The sequence below is a fragment of the Scyliorhinus canicula genome, chromosome 3, assembly GCF_902713615.1.
Source record: "Scyliorhinus canicula chromosome 3, sScyCan1.1, whole genome shotgun sequence".
In the NCBI taxonomy this organism is placed as follows: Eukaryota; Metazoa; Chordata; class Chondrichthyes; order Carcharhiniformes; family Scyliorhinidae; genus Scyliorhinus; species Scyliorhinus canicula.
The window spans coordinates 53,333,750-53,360,335 of NC_052148.1; the positions used below are offsets into that span (position 1 = coordinate 53,333,750).

Sequence of the window (26,586 nt, forward strand, 5' to 3'; positions counted from 1 at the left end):
TGGGCTGCAGTTAGTGAGGGTGGATTTTGTTTTAGTTTGTTTATGGGACGTGAACATTGCTAACAAGGCCAGCAGTTGGTGCCTATTCCCAATTGCCATTTAGAAGGTGATAATTTGGCAAGTGTTTTTCTTGCTCGGAAGTTGATAATAGCTGTTTGAGTGGAAGAGTGGGTGGTGTGGAAAGGATATTGAAGGAGGGAGGAGGAGGTGGGTCTCATGGAGAGGGTAAGCTTGGAGGACAGGAGAGAGGACTGCAGAGAAAACAAGATTTAGGGCTTGACAGGTGGGAAATTGATGAGAGAGGCGACATACTTGGGGAAAATGGAAAGAAAAAACATAATGCAGGTGGCTGCAAAGGTGGAACTGGCTATAGCGATGAGAATCCCTTTCATTGCTCATATTTTGTGTCAGGTCGACGGGTTAATGGTGGCAGCTGGGTACTATCTAAACACTTCCGGATGATCCTGGGATAATTAATGATTTTGGCAGACAAGAATGAAGCACTGTATTGCTCGATATGGTCAAGTTAGAAACAGTAACGGATGACTCGACAATTTACATGCCAGGGACACCTGAGCTTGTGTCCTTCATTTTGGAGGAAACAAAGATTGGATATATACTAGGGGATGACACTGACAGTTTTGTTGCTCTCTAACTTGGAGCATGTAAGCTAAATAAACAGTGCTAGAGTGCTTGATGAGGGCCAAAGGTGAGCGAACTTGAGAGTGGGTTGTTAGCAGTTGTGGAAATTTTTTTTCCATGAGTGAATGATGGAAGTAGTGGGTTTGGGGAATGATTCAAGGATGCTTTGTACCTATCTAATTGCTCCACCATGTCCTCTTGTACTTTGAAATTTCCACTACCATATTATTCGATGCAGACCATGTACTATCTTGCTTTTTCATCTCAAATTGGCCCACTTAACCATATTAATTTTACTCTTTTCACAAAATATTTTCCTACCTTTTTACTTTTGTATTATTAACTCCCGATTGCCAACATGTCTTTTCATGAGTCTCATTTTAACTGAAATCCCAGCTTTTGTTGACATAAAACACAAATTTAGTAAATAGTGCAGAGGATAGTAGCACACTTCAGGAGGACGAAGACAAGCTGGTGAAATGGGAAGACACATGGTAGTTTAAATTTAATATAGAGAAGTGTGAAGTGATGCATTTTGAAACGAAGCATCGGAGACAACATAAGCGACCATAGACGTCAACGTATCAGTTGAATGTTGAATTGTTCCAAAAAGAGGGGACAACCTATTCACTGGCTATAAAATGTGAACTGGTGGTGTGGGTGTGGCTGGTCACCATTTTGAATTAAAATCACAGTCATGTGAAATTAATGTAGCATGATTGATTGAAAAATTAATTGTGCAAAGTTACCTTCAACCAAAATGAGGACATTTAAAAACCTGTCAAGTTCATCGTCTTTGCCATCCAATGCAAAGATCTGATCAAATTCATTCTGAGTCACTTTGGTTATGGCATCATTGTAAGGATTCCACTATAGATTAAATATGGTGCTTTGCTTTCAGAATCTTCCACAACAAAGCATTTTCTTCTCAATACATTGTACTGGATATTGTGATATTTATTGAATGTTTGTGAAGTAATAACATTGAGAATTAGATGACAAATCCGCACAAATCATCAAGTGGGACAGCCCACATATTCACACTCGTTGTAAAGGTTCTTCCTCTGTCAACCATTCATCCATTCCATTCAGCGTGAACATGATCCTTGAATGGAGGCACACATCCAAAAGCTGACCTACAGGCCTTAGACCCTCTGGCATAGCTGCAAAGTGGGTGATATTGCTTTGCAGGCGTATCTTACGTCATTGGTTATATGGTGTCTGAATGTGTCACAATCTAGTAAGCTCCAAGCTTTATGTAAACCACTGGGAAGCCTATTCCACATAGAATCATAGAATTTACAGTGCAGAAGGAGGCAATTCGGCCCATCGAGTCTGCACCGGCTCTTAGAAAGAGCATCCTTCTTAAGCCCACGCCGCCACCCTATCCCCGTAACCCAGTAACCCCACCTCACCTTTTTGGACACTATGGGCAATTTATCATGGCCAATCCACCTAACGTGTACATCTTTGGACTGTGGGAGGAAACCGGAGCACCCGGAGGAAACCCACGCAGACACGGGGAAAACGCACAGACAGTGACCCAAGCCGGGAATCAAACCTGGGATCCTGGAGCTGTGAAGCAACTGTGCTAACCACTGTGCTACTGTGCTGCTATTATTGATACATAACCACATTATTGATACATAACTACATTCCATCCTGATCCACCCAACCAATCCATAGAATCCATACCATGCAGAAGGAGGCCATTCAGCCTATTGAGTCTGCATCGACCCGCCAAAAGAGTACCCTACCACAGCCCACTCCCTGCCCTATCCCCATCTCAGTTGCACATCTTTTTGATTTTTAGCTCAAAACCAACTTCATAATTCGTTCATTCTGTTGGAGGAGTCTTCACTGTTCACCGTGTGGGATCTGTTCTGTATGGGTGTGCCTTAAGCTCCCACGCATCTTCGCTACATAATCCATATCACCCACCAGGTCCCTTGTTCCTAGTAATAAGGTAAGTGAAACATACATTTGTGGGGTAAAATTTTAGGGTAATTACTAATGTAAGTATAGCATGCCATGGCTGAAAATAGGGGTCGACTTATACACCGAGTATATGCAAAAGAAGATGATTTTAATGGCTGGAAAAATGGGGTAGTCTTTCACACCGGGTCAACAAGCCACAATCTCGGGTAAATGTACAATTTAAAAAGGGGAGCCTAGAACAAGTGCTCAGATTTACTGGTTGTAGTAATTCTAGTGACATGAAAATATTTGCAAATTAGGCCTCATTTCAGTACTGTACAGTACTTCAGTACAGTACTGAGTGCCGCACTGTTGTAGGTGTTGAACTTTAAATGTGGTAGTGTGACCTTGCTGCATTCAAATTGGCCACCACATTTGCCCATATTACATAAGTGACTGCACGTCAAATGTAGCTAATTGACAGTGATGAAGTGGTTTGCAATATCCTGCAGTTATGAAAGGTGCTATATAAATGTAAGTGTATTCATTCATTCTTCCTTTATCTAGGTTAGTTAGAACGATTGAATCCATACAGTGCAGAAGGAGGCCATTCGACTCAATGGGTCTTCGTCACCCCTCTGAAAGACCACTCTACCTAGTCCACTCCCACGCCTTACCGCCGTAGGCCTTTTCTCATTAGAATGGAGAAGGATGAGGGGCGACTTGATAGAGGTTTATAAGATGATCAGGGGAATAGATAGAGTAGACAGTCAGAGACTTTTTCCCCGGGTGGAACAAACCATTACAAGGGGACATAAATTTAAGGTAAATGGTGGAAGATATAGGGGGGATGTCAGAGGTAGGTTCTTTACCCAGAGAGTAGTGGGGGCATAGAATGCACTGACTGTGGAAGTAGTTGAGTCGGAAACGTTAGGGACCTTCAAGTGGCTATTGGATAGGTACATGGATTATGGTAGAATAATGGAGTGTAGATTAATTTGTTCTTAAGGGAAGCACGGTAGCATTGTGGATAGCACAATTGCTTCACATCTCCAGGGTCCCAGGTTCGTTTTCGGCTTGGGTCACTGTCTGTGTGGAGTCTGCACATCCTCCCCGTGTGTGCGTGGGTTTCCTCCGGTGCTCCGGTTTCCTCCCACAGTCCAAAGATGTGCAGGTTGGGTGGATTGGCCATGATAAATTGCCCTTAGTGTCCAAAATTTAATGATCTATGATTAACCTAGGACAAAAGTTCGGCACAACATCGTGGGCCGAAGGGCCTGTTGTGGGCTGTATTTCTCTATGTTCTATGTTCCCCATCTTAGCTGTACATCTTTGGACTCTATGGATCAATTTAGAATGGCCAATCCACCTAACCTGCACATCTTTGGACTGAGAGAGGAAACCGGAGCACCCAGAGGAAAGCAAAGTAGACACGGGGAGAACATGCAAACCCCACACAGACAGTGACCCAAGGCCGAACTGAACCCAGTCCCATGGCGCTTTGAGGCAGCAGTGCAAACCATTGTGCCGCCCAAGCTGATTAACATTGTTTTCTAATAATCATTTTGCTCTATTTCATCTCCTTTTCAATTTTTATATTAAAACTGACAATTTCAAGGCTGTTTATTCCTAGATGTCCAAATAACCTTACATTAACTAATTGTTTATTTTAATTTCCAAGAACCAACTTCATCACTGTCCTCTTCCTTGTCTGAAAGTGACAATGATCTAGAAAGGAAAATACTCATCTGGAAGTAAGTCGTTTATGTTATATGGTAGATCTAAAAAGACATGCAAATTTAAATAATTGTTGAATAATTGGGTCACTTTATAATATCTAACTGAAGCAGAGGAAATGATGACTGTTACTGGGTATGGCGAGTTAGCAGAAAGTAGAAGGTTGTAGTAAGTGTGCTTTATACCTATATTTTAAGATACAAATGTTTCTAAGAAAATGTTGAAAGGATTATTTTCCCAGGATTTTCTGTTCTATGACCTGATAACCATGAGCCTTATGCTTTCTGCTGCAGCTGAGTACAATAATACTCAAGAGATATTTAAAAAAAACAGGAATACTGAGCTGCAGAATTGTTAAGGGGTTTGTAGTGATGCTAAACAGATTCGTTTTCACCCTTCTTTCCTCCCTCCTCTCCCTGCAACCTTCTGCACATTTCCTAAACGGAAAAGTGCTGCCAAATCACCCAAATAATAGAAATGGCGCACTGAGAGTTCAACACAGATGCTCATAAGAGTGTCACTTACAATATCCCTAATTGTGAGTGTGAAATCAGATCAAGTTCATAAAGGCAGAAATGTCCTTCCTTTATAAAAAGAAAATCACAAATTAACCTTTTGAGGACTACAGTACCACTTCTATGCATGCGTCACAGCTATAACGAGGTCACTAAAAATGCCACAGCACAACAGAGTAATAAATTGAAATTACTTTTCAATAAGCTTAGTCATGAGCATTAATCCTTTGGTGTAAAAATGTTTTAAATCAATGGCATTACTTATGATTTATGGCATTCCATGAACTCGTCAGTTAGACTACTGCCTTTGGTTCTCTTCCAGTTATATAAACCATCTGAATTCTCCAGTTATATAATTGTCCATCATTTTGCCAGTTTGTACTAAATACCCACATCTCAAAGTTAATTAGGAGCTTTAATCTAATTAAGGGATTTAGATAGTTTATACAATATATGAAATGAAAGTTGCTTGATGGTAAATGATAGGCAATAATGGAATTGTGAGTTCAGATAGTTTATATTAGAAATAACATAACATGGATGTGAACTGGAAGCAATTACCTAACTGACATGTATTCACAGAACTCTGTCTTCTGTCCTCCTTTGCACCACCATTGACACCCAGACACAATGGTCTAAAATTTACATGACAAACCCTTTTGCCACTGTATTGCCCTCTCCTTCTTTTAAGCCTTCATCAAGACCTACCTTTCTAACCAATGTTCTCTCTAATATTTCCTATCTATTGCACCGCCGAGTGCCTCCAAGATTGCTCTGTGGCCGAACGCTTCGTGGAGGGAATGTTGGTTGTGAGTGACCCACCTATTGCACCGCGTAGTACCCGAGTGGTCGAACAACAGCACAGCTTAGAAGGAACATTAGCTCCAAACAAGTTCTTTGCTATCCAGCTATTATGTCTTTGGCTTGGCATCCAATTCATGATTATGCCTACGATGACGGCACATGATAGATACAAGCTATTGTTGTTTTTGTTCAGTATGTGAAAGAAGTCAGGGGTGACTCTCCCTGTCATCCCCCTGAGATCCCTGTGCACATGTGTCTCGCTGACTCAAATCGCAGCGCCATATGAGATTGAGCTTACTCTATGGTGTGCCACTGCCCTCGTGTCTCTCAAACATGAACACAAGGCAGCACTGATTTCCAGAGATGTGTCACTTTAAACCATGGCACAGTAGACAGGCTACAGATTTTAAAAAAACAGGCTCTCTCTTTGATTGCCTGCGTAAGCTGCATTTTTAGAAATACAAAATCAAATTCTACACAACGGTACCTTTCAACACATGCCAAATTTCCAGAAATAGCTCCTTGCAATTTTTAAAGACTGCTTTTGAAGTGATGAATAGCAATTTCTGCAAAATCTACAAAAACATGACTACTTCCAATTTTATCAGTGGAACTGCCATCACCTTGTAGATTTATTCAACATTCCAGGAACCATGGGAAAGCTGAATTAAATACCGCAGAAAGTTTGTTTTTAACTTTGCAATTTCAAATATATTCAGTGCCCCTTCACTCCTCACCCCAATGCATTATTCAGTACTCTGGATAAATTGGCAAGCCTGTGCCATGGCTTCTGGTGTGAACTCGGCTCCCTGACTTTAGTCAACAGGGGTGTGAGGTGTCGCTATAGCCTGGCAGAGTTTCAACTCGTCTTCTTCACAGCGGAACAGGATGATTGCAACAGAATGACACAGCAATCATCAGGCAATCCAGAGTGGATTAGACTATCTGCCACTACTGGGTGCCAAACCTTGAGCTCATGGACCACAGTGCACGTTGCCAACTTGAAACTTGATTTCTGTAATGTAACAAACAGGTTGGGATCAATGAGCAACCAAACTAGCTCTCGAATCATGAGAGATTAAAGCAGGTGGAATTTTAACTGCACTGTACCCGAAAGATAAAAATTAGGGCTATATTTCAGTCACTAGGTAACGCTATTGATTTCAGGGATGAAAGGCAATGAATAAGGAATGTGGTAAAATTACTTATTTCCACTTAATTCAATATGACACAGCAGGCTCAGAGACTAATTTGATCTTTTTTTTGGAAAGAAAACCTTTCCTGCTGAAGTAGAAAGGACTTGCTGTGGTCTGTTCAACACATTTGCTCTATTTGAATTATCAGGATTATTGTGGTTACACTGCAAGTGCAGGGAGAATGGTTATCAGAGCAATGTAAATCTTTTTGTACCAGATAAGGCACATCTCCGATTTTTGATGAATCATATAATAAGACACGAAGAAACAGCGTGAGTTTAATATTATAAGTTGACTTACTAAGTCAAGTTAATGGTGAGGAGGGTAATGTAGAACTTCATAATGACAGTCTCAAAATGGGAGAATTTCACACTTAAGTGTGGGAGTAGCGTTCGTCGTGTCGACCAGAATACGGGATCGCGTGCCATAGTCTGCGCTTGAAGCCTCATTAATTATGCACAGGCGAGTTCCCCTCCGACTCCCTTGGCAAGCCAGCAGCTGATTGGTCTGCCCGCCCTCAGCTGGCGGGTTCGAAGGTTCAGGTGCCATATTTAAACACCACTCTAGCACACTCACATCGGCCGGGAAACCAGCCGGCGTGGGTGTGATGCCGGCGGAATGGAGAATTCCGCCGGTGCAGAATTCACCTCTTGGTCATTTCTTGGGGCCTTGGGGAGTTTCTCCCCATCTCAACCCACGCTTTGAATTTGTTTTAGCAGTGAGAACTGAACATGCTGGCAAGACCGGCCGCTCAGAGATCGGGGTGCCATTTCTGAAAAAGTGCCCTCATCTTTAAGTGAGCTTGACGGTCCCTCACACCCTCCACCCAAGGGCAATGGCACCCCTGAAGACATTGGCAATACCGCCTTCCTAACCACCACCACTCCCAAGTGAAGACACCCCGCCATGGGGTTGCTGAGGCACCCCCTTCTGCCCCCTCATTCAGGACCCCCCTTTACCTCCCAATCTTTTTCAGGCCCCTCATACCCCCTTTAATCCTCCCCAGCATTCATACCCCCCCCTCATTCCCCCTCCAACCCTCACCCCCACATGCCCTGACCCTTGGCAGTGCGAACATTACACCCGGACACGCTAACACTGCCAGCCAGGCATGGTGAGTACCCTGGCAGAGCAAATTGGGCCCCCTGGCAGTGCTATCTTTGCACTCCCCTGGTGCCCGGGGAGTGCCAGAGTGCTACCCCTGCCCTGTCTCCGACGACCCAGGGGGCTCTAATGGCCTGCGAGACCCCCTCAGGTGCCAACACGCCTCCTAGTCCATGTTTATGGAAACCAATGCTAAACGGCGCCTGGTTGAGGCCTCGCAAACGCAAACGCTGACTGGCACCGGGTGCTTACAGCATCCGCATATTTACATGAGGCTGATATCATTATCTGGATCACACTCAGCGAGGAATGATCAATATCAAATCAATATGATTTGCAATTGGCCTGGCGTGAAGCTCGATTTGGGGCTGTTCCGGCATTCCATTGCACCCGGTTCCAGCCGGATGCAGCGCGATCGCTGACTTGAGCACAATATAAAATAAAGTTTACAATTCTAAAGGGGGTGAAGGAGCAGAGGAACCTGTGTGTGTATGTGCATAAGTCATTGAAAGTTGGAGGTCAGGTTAAGGAGATCGGTTAATAAAGCATACAGTAGCAAAGAACAAAAAAAAGTACAGCACAGAAACAGGCCCTTTCGGCCCTCCAAGCCCGTGCCAATCATGATGCCCTAACTAAAAAAAACCTTCTGCCCTTACTCGGTCCGTATCCCTCTATCCTGAGTTTTATTAATGGGGTGTGGAGTATAAAAACAAGGAGTTTATGTAAAGGACATTAATTCAGCCTTAGCAAGAGTATTTATGTCCAATTCTGGTTGCCGCACCTTAGGAAAAATGTGAGGGCATTGGAGAGAGTGAAGAAAAGATTCACGAGAATGATACCAGGGCAGAGGAACTTCAGTGATGAAGATCGATTGGAGAAATTGGGACTGTTTTCCTTGGAGAAAAAAGCTGAGAGGGTGTTTCATATCGAGGTATTCAAACTCATGACGTGTCAGGACGAGTAGATAGGGAGAAACTTTTCCCACTTGTGAAGGAATCAAGAATGAGAGGTCACAGATTTAAAGTAATTAGTAAAAGAAGCAAAAGCAATATGAGAGGAAAAAAAACATTTTCACGTGTGCGGTTAAGATCTGGAACGCACTGCCTGACAATGTGGTGGAGGTAGGTTCAAGCGAGGCATTCAGAAGAGAATCAGACTGTTATCTGAAAAGGAAGAATGTACAGGGTGATGAGAAAAAAGCAGGAAGATTTGCACTCGGCAAATTGCTCATTGAGAGAGCCAGTGTAGGTACAATAGGCCAAACGGCCTCCTTCTGCGTAACATTTTCATATTTCTGCATTTTATTTTTATTTTACCACTAGCTTTCTCACCGACTAACATCAAGTGGCCACTGTCAAAAGTCACACAGCCAGCAAGGAACTGAGTGGGGGGGGGGAGTCATGTTTCTTTCGGTAACAACAGGCAGCACGGTAGCATTGTGGATAGCACAATTGCTTCACAGCTCCAGGGTCCCAGGTTCGATTCCGGCTTGGGTCACTGTCTGTGCGGAGTTTGCACATCCTCCCCGTGTGTGCGTACGTTTCCTCCGGGTACTCCGGTTTCCTCCCACAGTCCAAAGATGTGCAGGTTAGGTGGATTGGCCATGATAAATTGCCCTTAGTGACCAAAATTGCCCTTAGTGTTGGGTGGGGTTACTGGGTTATGGGGATAGGGTGGAGGTATTGACCTTGGGTAGGGTGCTCTTTCCAAGAGCCGGTGCAGACCCGATGGGCCGAATGGCCTCCTTCTGCACTGTAAATTCTATGAACATGGCAATAATTTGAATGATTCTAAATTCAAATTTATTTTTCAAACTTTTGAATAAATACTTAGCAGTGCGAAATTCACAAAGGTTCCCTAACTATGTCCAGCTGGAAATATTTAGAATATAATTGATCGTGCACTAAAGGATATATTCAGGATGGTGAACAGTCAACTCTAGAACTGAGGTCTGCATGCCTAAAACCAGCTATCTCCATTGTGCAATTCAAATAAAATGAACTATTTTTAACCCACCTGCTGGTTCTTAAAGCCCTTGCTCAAGTGCCATTTTTCATGAGCAAATCCAAAAAGTGAGCACTGAAAGGCTGTTTTAAAATGCACCCCCAATGCTATCCTCATCTGGTATTATTAGGCAAGTCACTGAGCAATGTTCAGGAGCAGGAAACTGCCCACCATGTTCTCTTCCTAGTGTAGGGTGCTGTGACTCCTTATTTAGAAAAGAGCCAGGATTTAACTTGGACTCTTTGTAGTTTGAATGACTAACACACTGCAGAAGGGAAGGGGCAGGGGTGGAGGGGCTGCCATTCCGTAGGGCAGGGACTCACTTTAGGTATCTGGGGGTGCAGCTTGCCCGGGTGTGGGGGAGGCTTCGCAGGCACAACATCACTACGTTTGGTGGGGAGAGTGAAAGCCGATCTGGCAAGGTGGGATGGTCTCCCTCTGTCACTGGCGGGTCAGGTACAGGCGGTTGAAATGAATGTGTTGCCGCGATTTCTGTTTATTTTTCAATGCCTGCCTATTTTCCTGCTAAAGGCTTTTTTCAGAGAGATTGAGGGAAGGATTACCTCGTTCATATGGGAGGGAAGCCGGCCAGAGTGAGAAAGGTGCTGCTACAGAGGGGAAGGCAGGCAGGGGGTTTGGGTCTCCCAAACCTGATGTACTACTACTGGGCGGCGAATGTGCAGAAGGTACGGAGCTGTGTCAGAGGGGTTGATTCCCAGTGGGTCAGAATGGAGGAGGGTTTGTGCACGGGGTCGGGACTGAAAGCACTAGCAACAGCGCCGCTCCCGATAGCTCCGGGGAAATACTCAGGGAGTCCGGTAATAATAGCTTCATTGAAAATCTGGAGGTAGTTTCAGCAACACTTCGGGTTGGGGACATGGTCAAGGGAAATGCCGATTCAGGGGAACCACAGATTTGAGCCAGGGAGGTGGGATGGAAGTTTTCGGAAATGGGAAGAGAAGGGGATTAAGATGCTAAAAGATTTGTTTCTTAGGGGTCGGTTTGCAGGATTGAGGGAGCTGGAAGCGAAGTATGGGCTGGAGCAGGGGGAAATGTTTAGATACATGCAGGTTCGAGATTTTGCTAGAAAGGAGATACAGAGCTTCCCGGAGGAACTGGCCTCCACATTGCCGGTTTGTCAGGAGGTGCTGACGACAAGGGGGCTGGAGAAGGGGGTAGTGTCAGCGGTGTACGAAGCTATTTGGCCGAGGATAAGGCACCACTGGAAGGAATCTAAGCAAAGTTGGAGGAAGAGTTGGGAGAGGTTATAGAGGAGGGGGTCTGTTGTGAGGTGCTCCTGGAGAGTAAATGCCTCCACCTCTTGTGCGAGGTTGGGGCTTATACAGCTGAAGGTGGTGTACAGAGCACACCTCATCAGGGCGAGGATGAGACGATTCTTTGAAAGAGTAGAAGATGTGTGTGAGCGTTGCCGGGGGGGTGGGGGGGGGGGGGGGGGGGGGGGGTAATTATGTTCATATGTTTTGGTCCTGTCCAAAGCTAGAGGATTACTGGAAGGAGGTTTTTAGAATAATTCCAAGCTGGACCCTTGAAGGTTCCTGCACCCAAGGGAACGGGAGTACTCATTTTTCTCAGCAGTCCATAAGATATACTTGCGAATCGACGTATTTGTGGTGGGAAAGGCTTTGCTGGCTGGGGTCAAGGGTCGGAATACGCGGCAATTGCAGTGTCAGATCTCGCTCCGTATTAGGTGGATATGGTACTGGAGAAGGGAGTAGCGCAGAGGCCAGGGTGGAAACTGGATGTGGAGCTTTTGGGGAACCAAGTGTTCTGTGAGAAAATTGAAAAGGTAATTAAGGAATATGTTGAATGAGAGGACGAGCAAAAGTGCTGACAGGATGGCGGAAGCCGAACCGCAAGGCGGGGCCGCACTACTTACGGTGGAGAAGATGACCGAGGTGATGGCGGTGGAGCTGGAAAAGCAGTTATCAAGGCACATGGAGACCTTGAGGAAGGAGACGGTGGTCGCATTGAAGTCATTGGTGGAGGAGGCAAACGCTACGACGAGGGTGGCGGTCTCACCTGGTCCTTCACCTTCAAGTGAGTCTCCTGCAGCATTGCTGCATCGGCTTTCAAACTTTTAAGATGCGCAAGCATCCTTGACCACTTGACCGGACCTCCTAGCCCACCTAACTATCCTTACTGGAGGTCTCTCTCACCCCCCCCCCCCCCCACCTTTCTTATCCACCATCAACATACCGCCGGGCCCTGTCCCATAAGCCTGACCCGTCCCTGTCCATTGTTAACATCGAACCCCTTCCCCCCCCCTCCTAAGAACCCCCCTAAATTTCCCCCTGAAACAACATCTCCCAACATCCATCCCTTCCCCCCTTCTCGCTCGCCTCGTAGGCCCATTGAAGCCTGCTATCCAGGCTCCAACGTCCGCAGCCCTCCTCTCACCTCACCTCCGTTCACTAGCTGACTTTAGTTAGCTAGTGCGGGTGGCTCCCCCCGTCAAGATATATCGTCTCCTTCCACCCAGTCCCAGAGAAAGAAAAAACAAAAAAAAACAAAACCAACAATCCAACCCATACAATTCACTAACATAACATTTAACCGTCGCAACACAGAACGCCAATCAACCCACCATTAACTTAAACTCTGAAACAATGCAAAGAGAAGCAAATTACAATACACATCAGCAAAAATAAAGTTGTCACTTTTATACATTTTCCAGCTGCTCAAACACAGTCCACAGTCCTGGTAGATCCGAACCGCAGTACCATCCCACAGCACCTCACGCTTCTGCTTCGCCCAGCTTAATACCTTCTCCTTCCTGCAGAACGTATGGAAGCAGATAATTACTGCTTGCCATATTTGGGGTGTCGGACCAGCCAGGGTTAGAAATGGGTGCGGAGGCAGATATCATAGCCTTCGCCTCGTTGATCGCCCGAAGGCGGATCCTGCTGGGATGGAGAGCGGCCTCTCCACCCTGTGCCTGGCGTGGCGGGGGGACCTGTTGGAATACTTGACACTTGAGGTTAAGTTTGAACTGAGGGGAAGCTCGGAGGGGTTCTACAAGTCATGGGCATTATTTATTATGCACTTTCAAGAGCTGGATAACATCGAACATTAGTTAGGGGGGTGGGAGGGTTGGTGGGAGGTGGGCTGTGTACATTAAGGATAACTATGGGTACTCCCTGATTCCTTTTTGTCATTTGTTTCTGTAAACATGCGGGCTGATGTTTGGGAGGTGGTGGGAGGATGGGATTATTGTTATTGTTATGAGGATTGACATATCTGTTGCTGATTATTGTTTATTGTTGGTGGGTGTAAATTCGGGAGAAAATGTGAAAAAGGAGAATAAAAATATTTTTTTAAAAATAAGGGTATGGAGGATTTACTGACCAAGCTTCCTTCAAGGAACTTTCTGTAACTCTTTATATCATAGCAACTTCGTGACGAAAATCAGAAAGCGTTTTTTTTTTTTAACTGTTTCATGTTCCGGATGTCAAAGGTTACCTGATTTAATCATGGTTTGCTCATGTCCCTATATATTATGCAGGTTGGGGAAAGTGAAATGTAAAATGAAATATTCTGTTAAACCAGCACAGATAAATGAGGGAGCCACTACTGAATGATGTAAATGTTCCCCGCTGAAAGCAATAAACTATCTCTGAAATTGCTATGGTCAGCCATTGCTTATCCTCCATTTACAATAACGAGGATATTAATAAAACTTGAAAAATATTTATGGGACAATTCGTGTCAAATTTAATTTGATGATATCCTGTGGAGCACTTTGGGATGTCCGACTGCATTAAAAACACTATTTAAATGTGAGTTCTTGTTTCACTGAAACAATATCACGTCATTGGTTAAACCTCGTATCAATTCAAAATCTGGGAATTCATCTGGCCATTTTTATTAACAGATTTTCATCTCACTGAATATGGAATTCTTCTACTTGACGACAACACATGTAAAAGAAACAGGATACGTTTTATTGTAATAAAAGATGTGTGATCAAAACATCTGCTGTAAGTGATTTCACTTTACCGTTACAGAGTGCGTTCGTCTAAGCTATCTGACTGGAAAAAACTTCAGTAAAGCACTTGAAAACAACCTCTGAAAAATATAAATTAAATACAAACACTTCCTGCATACTATGGAAGTTGCGATGATTCCTGCTTGATTTTGGAAGAAAGGGTTAACAATGATTGCAGTTAAACAATTATCATTAGATTTCCCCACAGTCCCTGTACATGTTGAAAATGAGTTACTGGAAAAAGTATTCTTTCCCCAGGAGTTTTGTTGTTTTGGGATTAGGAAATCTTGCTACAGAGCAACAGTTTGTTTTTGGTTCGAAGAACATGGTATTCAACATTCTGAATTTTAATTCATTTTCTTTAAATAATGTTTAACATGACTTTTGCGTGAGTTGTGTCATTTTAAATCTGGAAGGGAAAAATGTGTTAGAAGTTGAGCTATGTTTGACATACTCCAGAAAAGACCATAGAAGGTTAATTGCAAGTCGTGATTTAGACCAAATGTCGGTGAGGAAGAATGATTAAAAGACCAGCTACATAAGTGAAGCATATTACTGCACCAGCAGAAAGCACCGGAAGGAAATCCCACCCACCTCACCCCGTGCTTATTCTATCAACCTGCAATTGCAAAAATCAGAAGCAGATGTCGGGCCTTCCAGATCTTTCTCACAGGACAAACACACAAAGCCCAGTTCTGGCGTTACCATCAATTGATAATTGAAACCATATGAGCTTCAGAAAAGCACATGCGAGAATTTTCCCGGCAAGGAGGATAAAATTGCAGGTCCCGCTGTGCAGTAAGTGCACAGTGCACCATGAAAACAAGTGTACATAACTACAGTAACCACCTGTAACCTAGTTACGTACAAAAAAAGTCTCTGGCAAAGTGGCAGATTGAAACTCAAGCCAGATATTAAGCTGGTGCAATGAACAAAAGGTTATGGTAAATCACCTCAGGTGAATGAAGGTGCTACATCGGACTCAAAATTAGTGTTTCTGATACCTACCCTCAATTCTTAATAAGAAAGTGTAGCTCAGGGGAAGGCGGAGGGGAGACAGATGGAGGGATGGACGGCAAAGAAGGGAAAAGAAGCAATGCTGTGTTTTCAGAATATTGTACAAAATGCAAGTATTTTCCTGACAAACAAAAATGTTAATAATACATTTGACTCTTAATTGAAAACCAGTAACCTCGAGTAATCTGATAATTCAATTTTTCACCTGGCTTTGTTATTTATGCTACTTATTGAATGATTCAAATTTTTTTCAGTGGAAAATTATTAAGACTCGACTGTCCAGGTCTGTTGAAAAAATAATTAGCTGCATATAATCTGTGATTGAGCAAATTTTTTATGGAATTTTATTCATCCCAAGAGCATATCACAGAACCCTAAATCATTCTTCCTTCAAATCAGTATCTATTTCCCAACAAATAAATTGCAACTTTCAAAGCAGGCATTATGTTGTGCTTTTCATTTTACAATGTAGAATTGGCATAGCTTCTGAATTAATTGTTAACAATGTACCTACCCCTGCTTGCGTACACTTCTTTTAAAATCAAGTTTGGTTTCTGCTAAACATTATTACATGACACTGAGTGTTTCAAACTTAAATGGCCAATTCAAAAATAAACTGGCTACAAATTTCAGAGATAAACTTCATGTTGTAAGTTGTTTGCAAACAAAAATGAAACGATGGATTTTTCGGGACTTAGGAGGCAATCGGAAGATTCACGGTCTCTCTATTTAATCCTGGCAGCAATTGAATTAGAAATAATCACTCAAGCCAGTAGTAGTCATAGTAGAAATAATTAGAAATAAAACTATCAGGACCATTTGCTTTTCTTCAAATATGTTTGTCAACTCAAATGGCAAATATAGCCATTCATCCTATCTAAAACACCACTGTATAACAGGGAGAACTGTGACCAATTAGACAGCAAAGTGTGGTGGCATGATACATTTGTATGGGGTCCACTACCCCAATAACTAAAACCTCTACATGATAAAACAATTAAGTTATTGGAAAAATGATTAATTTTTGGAAGTTGAACTACTACTTTTGACCACACATAGCTTTGCAAAACAATTCACTTAGAAACTGATAAGGTATTCCAATATGTTAATAATAATATTTTATTGTCACAAATAGGCTTACATTAATACTGCAATTAAGTTACTGTGAAAAGCCCCTAGTTGCCACATTCCGGTGCCTGTTCGGGTACACAGAGGGAGAATTCAGAATTTTCAGCTGGTATGGGCATTGAACCCGCGCTGCTGGCCTTGTTCTGCATCACAAACCAGCTGTCTAGCCCACTGAGCTAAACCAGCCCTCTACACTGCGAAGTGGGTGGGATTTCCTGCCGGTGCTTTCCGCTGGTGCAGTAATATGCTTCACTTATGTAGCTGGTCTTTTAATCATTCTTCCTCGCCAACATTTGGTCTAAATCACGACTTGCAATTAACCTTCTGTGGTGTACCCAAGCTTCTAAAATGCTTTTGGTTGTCCTCAGTTGAGATTTTACATTGATTGTGATTGACAGGATCTGCAATTGTGTTTGCCATATTTTCTATTTCTACCACAATAACTGAATCTGTATTGACCATACTTCATACCCCATTAACTTCATGCTCTTCATGTCTTCTGCCAATTCTGCTAACTACAACACTTCAGCACAAAATGCACTCCTCTCTTCTTCCTTTTGCACCTCTTCTCCATTTTAATTAATTTAATACTCGAGATAACTCTAGACATAGTAGTCAAATTTTAATGTAATCTAAATAATGGAATTGATAATAAATACATATGAAGATTATCTGTCCAATACCTTATTAAACAGAAATCAAGAGCGGCACGGTGGTGCAGTGGTTAGCACTGGTGCATTACGGCCCTGAGGACCCGGGTTCGATCTCGGTCCTGGGTCATTGTCCATGTGGAGTTTGCACATTCTCCCCGTCTCTGCGTGGGTCTCACCCCCACAACCCAAAGATGCGCAGGGTAGGTGAATTGGTCAGGCTAAATTGCCCCTTAATTGAGAAAAAAAGAATTGGGCACTTTAAATTTAAAAAATAGAAATGAAAATGGATTCAGTAAGGGGAAAGTCATTCCTGGCTCATCACTGTTGCAAATTCTTTTTTAGGAGATGATATCTCGAACAGAGGCCTGCAATATGGTCTATCAGAATTCACAGAAAAGTATTTCAAAATTTACCACATGAAAAGCTTCCAGTTGGAGCATCAGCCTGGCAATTCAGGGCACGCGTTGTAAATGGAAAAGAAGCTTTATGAAAGGAAAAAAGAAATAGGATTTTGGAGGTACTAGAGACATTTTGCCAAGGTGGAAGTAAAAGGCTCTGAGCACGTGTCACAAGAATTATCACCAGACCAATCGTTTTCTAATTTATGTCAAACTAGTATAATTCTGCAAAACATTAGATGTGTAGTTGATTCTGAGGAAGCAGCTTAGAAAATAAAGTGAGTTGGTTATAATACATAAATTGGCAGAATAACATGAGAATAAATTTGATATAGCAAATTGGAAAATATGAAATGAAAAAATGAAAATCGCTTATTGTCACGAGTAGGCTTCAATGAAGTTACTGTGAAAAGCCCCTTGTGCAAAAGAGAGATAAATGAGGCAAATATGTGCTCCATGAATAATAATAATCGTTTATTGTCACAAGTGGGCTTCAATGAAGTTACTGTGAAAAGCCCCCAGTCGCCACATTCCCCCGCCTGCTCGGGGAGGATGGTACGGGAATTAAACCCGTGCTGCTGACTTTGTTGTGCATTACAAGCCATCTGTTCAGCCCACTGTGCTAAACCATACTCTATCATATACTGTTGAAATACTTAAGGTGATGAAGTTCTGGACTCTTCTGTCTATGGAAATGCGTTAAATTACAGTTGGAGTGTACATGCACTCTTCGAATGTGATTACGAAGCGAGAGCATATGGACATTAGAAAATGTAAGAACAGACCACACAGCCAACCAAGCTCACTTTCTGCATGATTATTCCATCATAAGTCCTTCCCCCTCCCCGCCACCCCCCATGACACTTGCTATTTTAAAGACATTAAAGTTCCTTCCTCGAGCTCCTTTGGAAATAAAAATCTAAACGCACAATCAGGATTCTATACTCCTCAATAACTCTTTTTGATAATTGTCAGTCAAGTTCCTCTTTAAAAGTGTGATTTGCCTCTGAATCCATGACCTTTGCTAGAAATGTGTTTCAAAGTATCCCTTGGGATTTAATTGTTTCCTAATCTTTAATCTTGCTTGAAGTTTGTCTTTAATTCATACTTATATTGTCTAGTCTTGTTCTTATTAACCACCATTAATAGCTTATTTATTTCAATCTCACGTACACTACTCATGATTTTGAGGACCTTTGTAATGGCTCATCACAATCTCCTTCAACCCAGCAAACATAGGGGACGGGATTCTGTGATCCCGAGGTTGTGTTGACGCCTTTGGAAAAGCTGTAGCATTTCTTGATGGCGTCAACACGACCTCAGGATCAGCAATTCTGGCCCCTGCATGAGGCCACCATGGCATAGGAGTGATCCACGCCGCTCCAGCTGCTGATCCTGGCACAAAGTGGGCGCCGTGGGGTCCACGCATGCGCAGTGGCACCGGCGCCAACGCATGATGTGCAGTGGCACCGGTGCCAATATGCTCATGCGCAGTGGCTCCCTTCTCCGCGCAGGCGGCGTAACATGGCGCAGGGCTACACGAAAGCAGACCCCCGACCAGAGAGACCGGCTTGCCGATCATTGGGCTCCTATCGAGGGGCAGGCCACATCGGAGCCCCCCCCCCCCCCCCCCCCCCCCCGCCAGGGTCGGAACCCCCTCCCACCCCACAGGCCGCACCCGGTCCCTTCCATGCCGAGGGCCCGCCGGCTGCGAGCAGGTGTGAACGGCGCCGGCGGGCCTCGGCTTTTTTGCAACTGCCACTCGGCCCAACGTGGGCCCCGACTGTGCCGTGCCAATCACGCCGGCGCCAATGGTAAATTCTATGAATGGCCCCGATTCTCCACTTTGCGGAGAATCGCGTCCTGGCGGTGTGGCACGATTCGTGCCGGTTGCAGGGATTCTCCGGCCTGGCCCCGGGCTGAGAGAATCCTGCCCAGGATTCCAGTTGGTGCTTTTTTCATAATTTAGTCCCCTAATGACTGAAATATTCCAACAAGCTCTTCTTTGAATCCTTCTGAGGTAAGATATCAAAACTGAACACCAGGGGCCAGATTTCCGCTGAATTATGAGATTCCATAGACCTTTGAAAGCGGCAGAAGGGACCCGATTCCAGGACATATACCCCCATTCCAGGTGTCATTTTCTGCTGGTCTGGGAGAAGAATTCAGCAGTGAGGCCGCACCCTGCACTTTCAACCGGGCCAGCTCCATAGCGGGATAGACATCTCCCTCGTCACCCTTAATTTTCATGGAGTCAGACCAACATCTTAAGGACTCGTGGTTGACGGTCCCTCAGAGGAATTGTGAACCATAATCTGGATGCAGGAAGCTTCTGAAAGATACCTTCAACAGGTTTTTTCCATGCCCCCCCATTACAACTCATTCCCTCACACAACCCAATGGTCCCTCATAACTTTCATGCCACACCATGTCCCCATCCACCCCTAACAGCTTCATCCCAGCTCATAGAATTTCCCGGCCCATTCACCCAGTATGCACTCTATTCTGAACTAATGAACCGTACAGTAACAATGGTATGTGAGGAAATACTTGACATAAGCAGTAATTCAGAACTTTCTTAACATAAATGGAGCTGCAACAATCCTATAATAGTATCCACCATCCTGATTTTAAAGTATTAATAACAGCAAATAAAAGCACTTGACAGTCCGTTACCTTCTGTGAATAAACATTGAGTCAGTGACAAAATAGATCACAGAAAATAAAGATTGTAAAGGTCATCAATGAAGCAACATTTTCCCTTCTGGGCTTCCCGCCAAGCCTCATTAAGCATGTTTTTAAGCATTTACAGACATGCCATAGCTACTATAGGGTTTATTAGTTCCCTGCAAAGTGTGTACTGGGTGACTGAGCATGAAAATGTTATGAGATGGAGGGCATTGGGATGGTTGAGTAATCATGGGTTTGCATGGAGGGTATGAGTGACCATTGGAGATGGGTGGGAGTATGTGTTGCCATGAGCTGGCATGGATGGGGCATGGGGAGTGGGTGGGGGGGTGAAGAGTGAGGGATAAAGGGCCTCATATTTAACAGAACAACTGGGACAAAGCCTCAGAGAACTGAAGCAGCATGCCTCACCATTGGGCAGCCCCTGTGGCTGCCTCCAATCTGCGTCTGGGCCCTATTCCATCCTGCAGCTGTCCCCCCCCCCCCCAACCCCCACCAGACTGGAGTGAAAATCAAGCCATTTAGGGCACCTTTTCCCCGAGTTGGATGTGTCAAGCCAGGAAATTTCATGGCCCAAACAACTCAAAGAAAATCCAGCCCCGTGTTGCATATCCACCACAAACTGCCTTATTTATTGTGTTTCAGAATCCATATTCAACAATCAAGCCTTGTAAAAGAAGAGCAATGAGAAGCATCCATGTCATACTGACACATCAAGAAAATAACTGACCAACACAACAGGTTACAAGTAAAAGGATAGATACAGAAGATCAAATTCTTGATGGAACTCATTATTTCCAGTTTTGGGAAGGGAAACTGTTTAGGGGTTGGGCTGAATTATGTTAGATTAGATTGCTGTTCTAAAGTCAGGAAGACTGATGATCACACTAACCTAATAGTGACATGTGGAGGTAAGGCTCTTTATAGTTTGCTGTCCATAACTGGGTCTTAGACCGCGTACAATTTCTGCTATTGTGTACTTCACTGACTTAATCAATCCCCTGTTAAAAATAGCATTTCCTAAAATAGAGCTGTGTTAATTGTCTCTTTAATCCATAAACCTGAAGTATATCGTGTAGTTTTAGTCACTATACATTAAAGGAGAACAGCCCTGACAATACAGGCTATCAATCCAATGATGCATACAATCAGAAATGCTAATGTAACGTTCTCTTTCAGATAATTACCTCTTCTGATGGGGATTCCCAACATTATCTGTTTCTAAGATAGCAGGGCTCACCACAAGTACAAATCCCGGGTACAACACAGGCAGAACTGAGTATTACCCAATCACAGCTTTTACTGTTTGATTCTCCTCACACATTGGCTTACCTTGTAGAGAACTGTCAGCCAACAGAAATTGCACGGTGGGTTAGGGAGACTTACGATGGAAAAAGTGGGAACATGTAATGGAACACCCAATTGCTTCACGTACAGATATCTTCACTGGTCAGCATTTAACACTGATGGGAAGTTGGTCTTGTAGACTCGCTAGGGCACAAAACGCACCCATCTGTTCTGGGATCTTCATCAGTTGCCACTGCTATTGTTTAAATCCACATTGCAAAGAACCAAGAGAAAATAAAAGATCATTCCATCACAATAAAGTTCCAAAAAGGGATAGCTCAGCTCAAAGCCAAACTGTGATCTTCCAATGTCAGGCACCCAAAGCTTTCAGCACTAAGGAATGGCCCAGAGGGTGTTTTAACTGACAGTGCTGGTTTTCCCCACATTTTTAGTGCAAAACATCACCTTGCTAAAAGATTTGAAGCCTGTGTTTGGAGGTTCATTAAACAGCCACTTAAAATGCCTGCAAGCGTTAAATAAAGACACCGCATGGCATTTCGCAGTCATTGGCATCTAATCAGGGAACTCTCCTGGTCTGGACAAGGAAGCAGAGGAGGACAGGATGCTCGGCTGAGCAGCTCCGATTGCTGCAGGAGAGAGGTACATAATGGTGAGCTGATGTCTTTCCTCTCTGAGGACTCATCCTTTGGGCCTCCTCCACCTGGACCCTCAGTGTCACATTCAGGAACCAGTCGTCCTCTTCCGCAGTCCCTGAGCTACCATGAAACCTGCCACTGTGCAGTCCATACCTTAGTGAAAGTGGAATTGAGGGGAACCCACATATACTTGAATTATCCCTCATTAATATTTGAGTACAAAGCCTGCAGTTTGCTGGTGAGAACCTCCTGGCCGGTTCAAATAATGGTTGTCAGCAATTAAGACGAAAACTGTGTATTACACATCCAGGCTAGTCTTATTAGCTTGGCATCCATTTAGCACATGCTTTAATCTAAACATTATTTTTCATTCAACTACATTAGCTGAGAAAATAAATTCAGTCCTGGAATGATCAGCACCTATTGAAATCTCGAGTGTGTTGAAATACTTGTCTCCAAGTATATGAACTTATTTTTTACAGCCAGTCCGATAAGGTGCAGTATTCTTTCCTGAGTCAGAAGGTGTGTCCAACCACTACATCCACAAACTCCTCCGACCCAGCAGTGCATGGGTATTTGACTTAAAATGAGTCATCAATGCAGTCCTGAGGGTGTGCCGCTTGGTCAACAGGGGTGTCATCCCTTGAATAAGAAATTTAAAATTGGCAGTATTGGCCTGTTAAAGTGGGTAATACCTTTTCAAAAAAGGGTAACACGTTTGCCTGACGTCTTAATATTTCCATTCTCTTCATGCCTTTTGGAAGATGCAGTGACACACAAATAGTTCTCTGACCAAATGTGTCTCAGGTCAGAAAAGATAATATGTACTTGTTAATCCTGACACTGAGTGATAGCCTTGCACATTTTACAACAATATTCAGATAGGCCAGCTTTAACTGGGTGAAGGCCGAGATCTAGTGTCATTTACAGTTAAATGGTTTCCAGATGTGATTAAGTAAGATTTCTTACATATGTAGCTGGGGTTGAGAATGATAAATAAAGCTCAGTAGACTTTCGATTCATGGAAAAAGCTGTCATCGCTTTGCATAATCAGAAAATGTGAAAAGCATAAGACCAGTACAGTGATCTTCATTTCCCATTTTATATTTTTGCTTTTATTTCAAGCTGTTTCATCTGTCCACAGGGATGCCAGTATTTAATGAATTTGTTTTCCTAAATCCAACAGTCAACTTTGTGTAACAAAAACATGCTTGTAACAAATGGAAGTCATATGTTAGTCACAACTGTTTACGCAGAAAAAAAAAATCAAATACTGTACACAGCAAGACTATTTTTCTGTTGCACGATTGGAACATTAAAAATATTTAACAAGATATATTTCTCCAAATAAGTAAACTTATTGTCCTATCATTTTCAGTTTAACACGAGCAGCCTGCTGGAATAAGAAAAGATCATGCCTGAAATATTAACCCAACCTCATCTTTCTCTTTCAGTAGCTGATCAAACCATATTTTATTTTTATTTTATATTCCCATTATTTGCTGCTTTTCTTTTTAATCGCTTTTCTCTCTCGTTCTCTGAGCAGATAACAGGGTGCAGGAATGTTAACTCATTGAGAAGGTAAGTGTCTATTTTTAGACTTACCTGAACAGCCTCAACACCTCCATAAGGAAATAGGGTGGCACAGTGGTTAGCACTGCTGCCTCACAGTGCCAGGGGCCCGGGTTCAATTCCGGCCTTGAGTGACTGTCTGTGTGGAGTTTGCACTTTCTCCCCGTGTCTGTGTGGGTTTCCTCCGTGTGCTCCGGTTTAGGTAGTTTAGCCATGATAAAATTGCCCCAGAGTGTCCAAAGTTCTGTAGCTCAGGTTGGGTTACAGGGATAGAGCGGGGAGTGGGCCGAGGAAGGGTACTCTTTCAGAGGGTCGGTGCGTACTCAATGGCTCAGATGGCACCCTTCTGCGCTGTAGGGATTCTATGATTCCATTCTAAAGTCAATTCAACCATACCTGCTTGGTAAAAATTTAGTGGCATTAAACTCGCTCTGAAGCTTTACCAGCTTTTGAATAGAAATGATCAACTGTGACACAGTTTAATCCCAAGTCTGTGTTAGGTTAGCTGTTACAGCATGATGATGTCTATGGTTTGTCAGTCTTTCTGGGCTAGGGAGGAGAAAAAACAAAGTCAAGATTTCCACTCCTGATTGCGTTCTCAACCAGTCCTGTTTAAAAATACCCGTCTGTGGACAGCGGATGAAGATTTGATCAAGATCAGATGTGATGTCTTCAAATAACATAATGGAAGTTCAGTCGAAAACTCAGTAGGGGGAGGCGATGGCACAGTGATATTGTCACTGAACTTGTCATCCAGAGACCATGGATGGCAGATGGTGAAACTTGAATTCAATCGATCTGGAATTAAAAGCCTAACAATGACCATGAAACCATAAAAACCTATCTGGTTCACGACCTTCCATAAGGGAGGGAAACCTGTGGTCTTTGCCTGGTCTGGCCAGCATGTGGCACAGGTGCACAGCAATGAGATTGACTCTTTATTCCCTCTGAAATGGCTGAGCAAGCCACTCTGTCCAAGGGCAATAATTGCTGCTCCTGCCAGTGATTGCCTCAACAATTGATTTTTAAAAATTGTGACTACGTGTGCTTCAAATTGGAGCTATAGGGTCAGACCTTCCAATACGACTCTGATTGCCGCTCCACAACTGTTTTCCAACATTAGTTGGGAGCTGCACCTCTACTTGACCTTCCACTTCGGACGTGTGAGAAAGATTCAGTGCAGGTTCCCAAGGCCTTGTGTCGGGCAGTAGTCAGGGAGGTGGGGTGTAGTCAGGGAGGTGGGGAGTAGTCAGGGAGGTGGGGGAGTAGTCAGGGAGGTGGGGAGTAGTCAGGGAGGTGGGGGAGTAGTCAGGGAGGTGGGGAGTAGTCAGGGAGGTGGGGAGTAGTCAGGGAGGTGGGGGAGTACTCAGGGAGGTGGGGGAGTAGTCAGGGAGGTGGGGGAGTACTCAGGGAGGTGGGGCAGTAGTCAGGGAGGTGGGGAGTAGTCAGGGAGGTGGGGAGTAGTCAGGGAGATGGGGGGTTAGTCAGGGAGGTGGGGAGTCAGAGAGGTGGGGGAGTACTCAGGGAGGTGGGGGAGTAGTCAGGGAGGTGGGGAGTAGTCAGGGAGGTGGGGGAGTAGTCAGAGAGATGGGGGAGTATTCAGGGAGGTGGGGAGTAGTCAGGGAGGTGGGGGAGTATTCAGGGAGGTGGGGAGTAGTCAAGGAGGTGGGGAGTAGTCAGGGAGGTGGGGTGTAGTCAGGGAGGTGGGGGAGTAGTCAGGGAGGTGGGGGAGTACTCAGGGAGGTGGGGGAGTAGTCAGGGAGGTGGGGTGTAGTCAGGGGGGTGGGGGAGTAGTCAGAGAGGTGGGGAGTAGTCAGGGAGGTGGGGAGTTGTCAGGGAGGTGGGGAGTAGTCAGGGAGGTGGGGGAGTAGTCAGGGAGGTGGGGAGTAGTCAGGGAGGTGGGGAGTAGTCAGGGAGGTGGGGAGTAGTCAGGGAGGTGGGGAAGTAGTTAGAGAGTAGTCAGGGAGGTGGGGGAGTAGTCAGGGAGGTGGGGGAGTAGTCAGGGAGGTGGGGAGTAGTCAGGGAGGTGGGGGAGTAGTCAGGGAGGTGGGGGAGTAGTCAGGGAGGTGGGGAGTAGTCAGGGAGGTGGGGGAGTAGTCAGGGAGGTGGGGGGAGTAGTCAGGGAGGTGGGGGATAGTCAGGGAGGTGGGGAGTAGTCAGGGAGGTGGGGAGTAGTCAGGGAGGTGGGGAGTAGTCAGGGACGTAGGGGAGTAGTCAGGGAGGTGGGGAGTAGTCAGGGACGTAGGGGAGTAGTCAGGGACGTGGGGAGTAGTCAGGGAGCTGGGGAGTAGTCAGGGAGGTGGGGAGTAGTCAGGGAGGTGGGGAGTAGTCAGGGAGGTGGGGGAGTAGTCAGGGAGTGGGGAGTAGTCAGGGAGGTGGGGAGTAGTCAGGGAGGTGGGGTGTCAGGGAGGTGGGGGAGTAGTCAGGGAGGTGGGGAGTAGTCAGGGAGGTGGGGAGTAGTCAGGGAGGTGGGGAGTAGTCAGGAGGTGGGGAGTAGTCAGGGAGGTGGGGAGTAGTCAGGGATCTGGGGAGTAGTCAGGGAGGTGGGGAGTAGTCAGGGAGGTGGGAGGAGTCAGGGGGGGGGAGTAGTCAGGGAGGTGGGGAGTAGTCAGGGAGGTGGGGGAGTAGTCAGGGAGGTGGGGAGTAGTCAGGGAGGTGGGGAGTAGTCAGGGAGGTGGGGAGTAGTCAGGGAGGTGGGGAGTAGTCAGGGAGGTGGGGGAATAGTCAGGGAGGTGGGGAGTACTCAGGGAGGTGGGGAGTAGTCAGGGAAGGTGGGGAGTAGTCAGGGAGGTGGGGGAGTAGTCAGGGAGGTGGGGAGTAGTCAGGGAGGTGGGGAGTAGTCAGGGAGGTGGGGGAGTAGTCAGGGAGGTGGGGGAGTAGTCAGGGAGGTGGGGGAGTAGTCAGGGAGGTGGGGAGTAGTCAGGGAGGTGGGGAGTAGTCAGGGAGGTGGGGGGAGTAGTCAGGGAGGTGGGGAGTAGTCAGGGAGGTGGGGGAATAGTCAGGGAGGTGGGGAGTAGTCAGGGTGTTGGGGGAGTAGTCAGGGAGGTGGGGGAGTAGTCAGGGAGGCTGGGGAGTAGTCGGGGTGGTGGGGAGTAGTCAGGGAGGTGGGGAGTAGTCAGGGAGGTGGGGGAGTAGTCAGGGAGGTGGAGGAGTAGTCAGGGAGGTGGGGGAGTAGTCAGGGAGGTGGGAGTAGTCAGGGAGGTGGGGAGTAGTCAGGGAGGTGGGGGAGTAGTCAGGGAGGTGGGGGAAGTAGTCAGGGAGG

General features: G+C 45.1%; 1 protein-coding gene across 23 annotated transcripts in view; it reads right to left on the bottom strand.

Annotated features, from left to right (window-relative positions):
• The window catches only part of LOC119962658 (transcription factor 4-like), a 679,430-nt gene that overhangs the window by 118,148 nt on the left and 534,696 nt on the right, over positions 1-26,586 (bottom strand). The gene's annotated exons all lie outside the window — the stretch shown is intronic.